The sequence below is a fragment of the Mesoplodon bidens genome (assembly GCF_964165515.1).
Source record: "Mesoplodon bidens genome assembly, chromosome: 5".
Classification (NCBI taxonomy): domain Eukaryota; kingdom Metazoa; phylum Chordata; class Mammalia; order Artiodactyla; family Ziphiidae; genus Mesoplodon; species Mesoplodon bidens.
Window position 1 is genome coordinate 106,238,086 of NC_138161.1, and position 8,681 is coordinate 106,246,766.

The 8,681-nt window shown below is 37.3% G+C and overlaps 1 pseudogene across 1 annotated transcript; it reads right to left on the bottom strand.

Annotated features, from left to right (window-relative positions):
* Window positions 1-1,999: 1,999 nt before the first annotated feature.
* LOC308617960 (pleckstrin homology domain-containing family A member 3-like) lies at window positions 2,000-3,150 on the bottom strand (annotated as a pseudogene). Its single transcript has 2 exons — window positions 3,024-3,150; window positions 2,000-2,904 (listed from the first exon to the last, which is right to left on the bottom strand). The product of its transcript is annotated as a pleckstrin homology domain-containing family A member 3-like (transcript).
* Between the last annotated feature and the right edge of the window lie 5,531 nt (window positions 3,151-8,681).

Consider the following 8,681-nt stretch of genomic DNA (forward strand, 5'->3'; position numbering starts at 1 on the left):
TAGTGTGCATTCCACATCTATTTTTATGAGACAGCATAACCCTGGTATCAAAATCAGTCAACAACTTTACTTGAAAAGAATATTACATATGAGCATAGATACAAAGTGGTAGAGATACAAATTTTAGCTTTATTGTTAGTAAAGCTGTTTGATATACATCTCTTAGGTCTTTGGTTTAGAGTCACACACATCTTTATTTTAATTAAAACAGGTGTGTATTGTACATATTGTTTTATAATATTTTTATTAGATTTTATGCCATGAACATTTTTTCATGTCATTAAAAATCCATCTATAACATAATTTTTAGCTCTTCTCAAAGTAATGCCTGTCTGTTTAATCAGTTCTGATTGGCTTTATAGAAGTACTACTTCTGAGTATTTTACACATTCCTTGTTCTGTGTATTAAAACACACACACACACACACACACACACACAATATGAAAAATTCCCTTTATAGTTGAACATAATAGTATTTTCTTTTAAAAATTATTTTGGTTTATTTGATCTAAGTTAACCTCTCTCTATCCTTTTTTTTTTTTTTTTTTTTTTGCGGTATGCGGGCCTCTCACTGTTGTGGCCTCTCCCATTGTGGAGCACAGGCTCCGGACGAGCAGGCTCAGCGGCCATGGCTCACTGCCCCAGCCGCTCCGTGGTATGTGGGATCTTCCCGGACCAGGACACGAACCTGCGTCCCCCTCATCGGCAGGCGGACCCTCAACCACTGCACCACCAAGGAAGCTCCCAACATTTTTATCTTTTAAGAAAAAAATTTAGTAAGAAATTTCCCTGGAAAAAAAATAGTAGTTTATTACATTTTTTCTTCATTTTTTCTGAATGCAAAAACCACATATTTATTAAATATATGATTAACTTAAAAACACCAAACCAGTTTGTTTTAAAGTGTTCCTCATCCAAAACCTTGGACAAAACCATCACTCCAAAGTGAACTGAAAAAACAGTTTACAAGGCAAACACTGACAATAGGTATGGACAGGCACTACCAAAAACTGCTATTTGTTCTTTAATTAAATAATGCCATTCTCAAGTTACGTAGGGCAGTCACTTTGACAGATTCCTTTTTTATAAACATTCATAAATAAAAAAATGTCTAGATATTCTAAAGAGCTGCAAACATTAATACCTTACAACAGCAGCTTATGTCTATTGTTGGAAAAAAGCACTAAAATCCTCTTTCATTGCAAGTCATTTATTTATCTGATGGAAGTGAGCAAGGTCACTACAATATTAACCTCTTTTCTAGAACAATGTAAATAGCAAGGTATACACATCTTAAATTTGGTAGGTCATAAAAGTTAGGATGAAATCTTTTTTTTGATACAACAGAAAAATAAATAAGTAAAAATTAAATACTTTAACCCAATATTTGGTATTGACAAATAAGTAGTGCCAACTTCATATACAAAGGACAGCACAATCTGGTTTTTAAAAAATCCTCAATGTCATGGTATTTGGGGTAAAAATATTTCGAATATTAAATGTTTCCTTTTCGCTTAAAGGAATATAAAACAAACACCATCAAGCTGCGACCGTAACTGTTTCAGCTTGGGTAAAGTGACCATTTGGTCCATGGCACAAGTTACGTATATCACACTTCTGTCAAACTGAAACCTTAAGTTTATAAGATTTCATGTTTATAAGCTACAGTACACACTGACTAAGATGTCAGTCCCTCACAGTTTTTTAGAAAAATATCTATATTTGTCCTTACAGATGTCAAAATGTTACACCATCATTTGTTCAAAAAACAAAAAGATGCACATTCATACTGTGAAGTTATTAGGAAAATACTCTTGCAAATAAACTATATAAAGATAAAATACTTCAAAGTATGTGGGTTGTTTTTTATTTGTTTGTTTTACAATATTCTATAAAGTGCAGAGTAATCCTAAGGGAAAAATTACTCCCTATGACATAGTTTAATTACAGCAGCTTTTGCAGAGCAATACTTAGAGGAAGGTGGACACTTCCGTTTCCTCAGGAAGAGAAGGATGGAAGAGGAACTTCTGATTCAATTTTTTTTTTTTTTTTTGGCCATAAGTCTGCTTTCTTCAGTAATGGTTGCTGATGCCAAATCTCCATTAAGTGTATTTCTTGAACAGTGAACAGGTCTCTCTGGGTCTTTGAGAGGAACATCATTACAAGAGTCTGTACCTGTGTAGGTTCTTCGGCGCCGCTGGGAGAGTCGGTGAAGTGTAGACACAGTTTCTTTTATAGAGTGGCTACTCCTCTCTGAACTGCAAGAACCAGGGTGGCTGACAGGACACTTCATCATTTGAACAGGAGAAGTTGACACAGGAGAAACTAAGGGATCCAGATGGCACAGCTGAAACATCCCGTGTTTAAACTTGGCATTCGCTATCTTCACACATTCCTCAAGCGTTGTGATATTACACGTCGCCCTAAGTAGAGAAGAGGCTTCATTCATGTTCACTATGCTGGGAGATGAATGATTCTCATCATGGTGAACAAATTCTCGGATCATATGAACTTGCTTCATTAGGAGGTCACTGTAGAGGCGAAGGTCAGACATTTTGGTTTTCAGAGATTCACTGGTTTCACTTATTTCTTTTTCTTTTTTAGTCCTAGTATCAGACAAACAGGCTTTGGAGCTCCCCAGACAACCAGCCACCTTTGTCTTTCAGCTGCATTCACTGCCTTCATGTAGAAATGCTGCTCTCCTGGAATGATTAATTCCATTCTTGTGTTGTCTGCTGAATGGACTTTAATTTCACAAACTGCCATCTTTATACTTCCTTCGTTCCCTTTGAAAACATCATCTTGTGAATCATAGTAGGACAGGATTCCATTATCTAAAACAAACCAACGAGGCTGCCAACCTGTGAGATAGTTGGTCCACTTGTACAGAACTCCCTCCGTGCCTCAGGACCCGGCGCCGCGCATGCTCCTGGCCCGGCACCGGCCGCGGTGAAGGGGGAAACGCGGGGCCAGGGCAGCCCCTCCCCCGGCGCCCCCCAGCCGGCACCGAGCATCCCTCAGCCCGCGCGCGCTGCCGGGGCGTGGCGGCCCTCAGATGCCGAGACGGCGGCCGCCGCCTGGTGCTTGGGGGCCTCCCGCTCGCGCTTCCACCGCCCGGCTGCTCCCTTCTGCGCCCCCTTTGTCTTCATATTTTTAAAAGGGGATATGGGGAGGGGGAAGGGTAAGCTGTGACAAAGTGAGAGAGTGGCATGGACATATATACACTACCAAACGTAAAATAGATAGCTAGTGGGAAGCAGCCGCATAGCACAGGGAGATCAGCTTGGTGCTTTGTGACCACCTAGAGGGGTGGGATAGGGAGGGTGGGAGGGAGATGCAAGAGGGAGGGGATATGGGGATATATGTATACATATAGCTGATTCACTTTGTGATACAGCAGAAACTAACCATTGTAAAGCAATTATACTCCAATAAAGATGTTAAAAATAAATAAACAAAAGGGGAAATGTTTACCATACTTTAAAGGCTTCTTGAATATCCATCAGCAAACATCCTAAGAGCAATTGCTTAGGTGTTTTTGTTCACCCAAATTTTAAGCAAGGCTTTAACAATTTTTTGGCAACTCTGTACAAAGTTGCCAGCTTATTTATGAGCATGTATTACCTGTGTACAAATAACAGAACATGTCGTACAGATATGATGATTTTTCAAATGAACTTATATTTCCTCCATAAGCCAGGAAGATTATGGAATAGCTACCTTGATGTACTTCACAAAATAAGGATTGTTAAGTGTCAAGTGCCACCGTGGATAAAACAATCTTCCCAATTAGATTCATTCACTGAAGACTCCTGATATCCTTTCAATCTTAATATTGGTTTAAATGTTAATCAGGAAAATTGACAGTCTTCCCTAATTTGAGTTCAGATTTTGCTCATGAATTCCACAGAGCATTTTCCCTTTACTGTTGATCATACATAAATATTATATATTCATAAAAGTTTAATGAAACTTAACTTTAAAAGGTTACCACAAAAGAGAAGCAGCTGTAAATGCCAAGGCTTGCACTGACTAATGTAATGTTAGTCTATAATCACACTCCAATCTGCCCCCAAACAAATTACACTGTGACAAAAACTGTCTGCAAAATAAAAGTCAAAATGAATATAATATTGGAATCAGATTCAGTGGAGTGACCCAACAGAAGAGTCACTAAAGATTAAAATGGGATCTGACAACAAGGCAAGATACGACTCCAGGATCCAGAGTACAGAGGTTTATTGCCAATGCTGAGCTGGAATCCTGGCCTAGAAAGGGGGGATGTCCAGAAGGAAGCCACACTGGGATTGGAAAGCAGGCTTTTGCCCATAAAGGTTAGTGATGCCGAAACCTCAAAAACCTCGGAGGTTCAAATTGGGTAAGTCAGTATTTCGGAGTGGCAGGGTGGGGTTACTTTCCTGGTTCTGCTGAGTAGCTGAGAACACAGCATACTGGAGCCAGGCATTTGGGGTTCTGTTCCTAACCCTGGCTCTTATTCTCCCAAGAAATCAGTGTTAGCCACTTAACATTCTCTGTCCCAGTTTTCTTCTAAGTATAATCAGATGAACACATTGACCACATACTGAATTTACTAGGATGTTACCAGTTAGTGTTTTAAAACAGAAGAGAATAAAATAGAACAGAACAGAAATTATAGAGCTATAAGAAATTTTACAGATCCACTAATCCAATCCTTTCAACACTATGGCTTTGAGAGAAGAGACAAATCACACATCTAGTTAGTGTTTTGAAAGCTTCTCTTTTTCAACTTGGAAGTAAAAACTAGAATACATCCTTTGAATATTTTATTGTGTCTGGGGCTGGACAAATAGGTATTGCTTTGTGGAGTATTAAAAATTATGAGGTATATAGATATGTAGTGACCTGAAAAGTATTAATGATATATACCTTAGTGAAAAAATATTACACAATAATATTTGCAATACAAGCCAGCCTCTATTAAAATTAAATAGGTATGCATATACCTCTAAGAGAGAGACCTATTGTCAAGTAAGTATTTTATGGTGGGATTATAGTTTATTTTCATTTTCCTCTTTTGGCTGATCAGTGATTTATAATATATTGAATATGTATTTTGTTTATAATAGAAAAAATATTACATTCTGTGTCCTAAAATGCAACATATATTGAAATCTAAAAAAAATATAGGTTTTCTTACCCTGAAATGATTCCTTTTGATCTTTTGACTACCTGTACAAACATCAGAACTGTACTGTTAACTCAGACCTCTCTTTTAAGCTCCAGACACAGTTATTCAAATTTTCTATGTATAGTTTAGGGCCCCATTGCTCTCTACTTAGAGTCTCCTCTGGGACATTAGCTCTCAACCAATCATAATCCTACCCTGCCTTTGGAGGCATAATTGAGTACTTGATATCAAGGCCTGAGGCCCACTTTTGATAACAAAGAAACAGCTAGTTCCCAAAATGCAAACCTTCTTTTGTCAGCACATAAACTATTCTACCTTTCAGAACAATAATTAAAATATCTCAGATTCTGACCACAGTCTTCTATAAATTCCATCTTATTGGATCATTTACCCTCAGTACAGCTGAACTTCAACCTCAGTGGAATCATTGATTTATTAAATCCTCTGCTTTCCCTCATCTGTCAGCTCTTTACTCTTCTTCTATCCAGGTTAGAGTCCATGGTCATTATTGCAACTACTCTCTTCCCTAAAATCACTGCCCCCTTTCTCTTTTCATTTCACATTTTCAACAAACTGCATTCTCCAAATTAATGACTATTTGATTTTTCTGTGCTTGTACCCAAGGTACTAAAAAAATTTTTCCTTATGAATTCACAATCATTGATCTTAACCCTGCAAGACAATTACTCATCCCTCTGATTTTCCCGTTACATTCCACCAAAACTGCTTTCATCATTATTATCAATGTCATCTACTTCACCAAATCCAGGAGAAACTTTTTTGTTCCTTAGCTTATTAGATCACTTAATTATCTCCAAAACAGTCATTTGCTTTCTCCTCTTTAAAATATTCTGTTCTTTTAGCTTCTAAACCTTGAAGAATTTTAATTTTCCTTTTTTTCTGGCTAAATAATCTTAGTCTTGCTTGAAGGCTCATCTTCCCATACTGAGCTGTAAGAATTTTCTCAGGGATCTGTCCTAGGTCTTCTTGTCCTCTACTCGTCAGTCTCCATCTAGGACTATGGCATCTATTCCACTCCTTTGATTTCAATGAGCACCTATATTCTAATGGATACCAAATCTATACCATTAAGCCACACCTCTCCTTTGAGATACAGGTCATTTATTCAACTGTCTACTTCACATCTATATTTAGGTGCTTCACGGACACCTTAAACTCAACAGATATTTAAAACTAACTCGTGATCTTCCTCTTTCTCCAATAGTGTTTGCTCTTCATTCAGTGCTGCTCAGTGCTGCCAAGTCAATGGCACCCCCTTCTATCCATATGTTCAAGGCAAAACCTGCTTGTCATCTTTGATTCCTGCCATGCCCTATCCTCCCAAACTAGCTTCTCCAGTTAATGCTATCTCCAAGATAGGTCTCATTCTACACATCTCTCTCCATTTCTAGTACCCACACCTTAAACTAGGATATTGTTATTTTTCACTTGTAATAAACTCTGATAGGGCTTCTTCCACCTACTCTTATTTTCCTCCAATATATTCCCCACATTGCTGTCAGTTTGATCTTTTAAAAACTAACATTTGATCATTTCTCTTTCCTACTAAAAATCTTCATATAGTTTCCCATTGCCTGTAGGGCAAAGACCAAATTCCTTAACACCATCTGCAAGACCTTGCCTGGTCTGCTTTCTACTTACTTTTCTAGTCCCAGTCAATGATAGTCCTCTATAAAACTATAACTGTGGAAAAGAAATATTATCCCCATTTTACTGCTCAGGAAACAATTCCCTGAGAATTTAAACTATTTAAATTCAAATTATTTTCTATTGTCAAATGCTTAGAATTTAGTAGAGCCAAGATTCTGACCTAATCAGGTTGGTTCCTATCCTCTTTTTCAGAGTGGAACCTTATCTCTATAGGTACAAATTCATTTAAAATAATATATGTCTCTAAAGAGGATAGTATTGAAATCAAACATATTTCACCTTAAGGAGTATCTTTCCAGAGATAAGACAAAGATTCACTGAAATATAAATTATGGGGTTTTGTTATACCAAATACTAGTAGATGCAATGTTAATAATAATACCCAAGATGTATTGAGCACTTACTCAATATGAATACTTTATACTCATTCATTCATTTATACTCCATAAAAACTGAATGAAGTCTATAATATTATGATCCCAATTTGACAAATATCTAACCTGAGACATGGAAAGATAAACCATTTGTCCAAACTTACATACGAAGTATAGGAGCTGAGCTTTGAACCCAGGCTATCTACCTCAGAAGTTTATTTTTCCTAACACTCTTTTAATGTATTAATATTGTAATCTCAATTTTTGAAAAAAATTGGAAGATGGGAAGTAGACTTCATAGGGCAGGATAAAATCCAAGCCCTTCACTCAGTTTTCTAGATTTTTCATCACCATATGGCCTCCCTGTGACACTCTCCAGATTTTTGGCACAAGATTTTTGGCACAAGATACCACTCACAAATCCCTGACTCTTGCAGTTTTCAGTCTGTGTGCACATGATCACATTGTTCTGCATATACGTTACTACATCTTTTTTCTTTTTTTTTAGTAAGTTTATTTTATTTTATAAATTTATTTATTTGTTTATATTTGGCTGTGTTGGGTCTTCATTGCTATGTGCGGGCTTTCTCTATTTGTGACGAGTGGGGGCTACTCTTCATTGCAGTGCATGGGCTTCTCATTGCAGTGGCTTCTCTTGTTGCAGAGCATGGGCTCTAGGCACGCAGGCTTCAGTAGTTGTGGCTCGCGCACTCTAGAGCGCAGGCTCAGTAGTGGTGGTGCGTGGGGTCCAGAGTTCAGGCTCAGTAGTTGTGGCTCACGGGCTTAGTTGCTCTATGGCATGTGAGATCCTCCCGGACCAGGTCTCGAACCTCTGTCCCCTGCACTGGCAGGAGTATTCTTAACCACTGCACCACCAGGGAAGTCCCTACATCCTTTTTCTTTTCATAATCCTAACTATGAAGGTCTAAGCCCTTAAACATAGATAGCCCATTATAAAGTAGCACTAAATAAATGTGTGGTGAATTGAACTTGTCCTTCAAAGACAAAAAATACATATTTCCTTAAACGCACATATTGGTGGCCTAAGGTAAACAACTGAAAATCCCTATCAGTGTTTCAACTTTGCCATAAAAGTGTATCAAAACAATGATTTGTATCTCAATCAGTAGAAAGAAAACCACCAAAATATTATTAAATAAAACTTGAATGTTAGAAAGCAATTTATATTATATAGAATATTCAGAAAACACAAAATGAAGCTGCTAATTATTTAAATGTCTTTAAATGTAAAACTGATTTCTTAAATCCACACATAGAAATGAACCTCATGTCTGTCTTACATTCACAGTTGTCTTGCTACCCTTACTCATGATATATATAACAAGATTTTCTTGTATTTTTTCCTTCATTTAAATGTGCTATAAACAACATTCTTCCCATCTTACATGCTATGGATACACCATAATTTTATTTTTTGATATTTTTCCCATTTGAAATTTTGGGA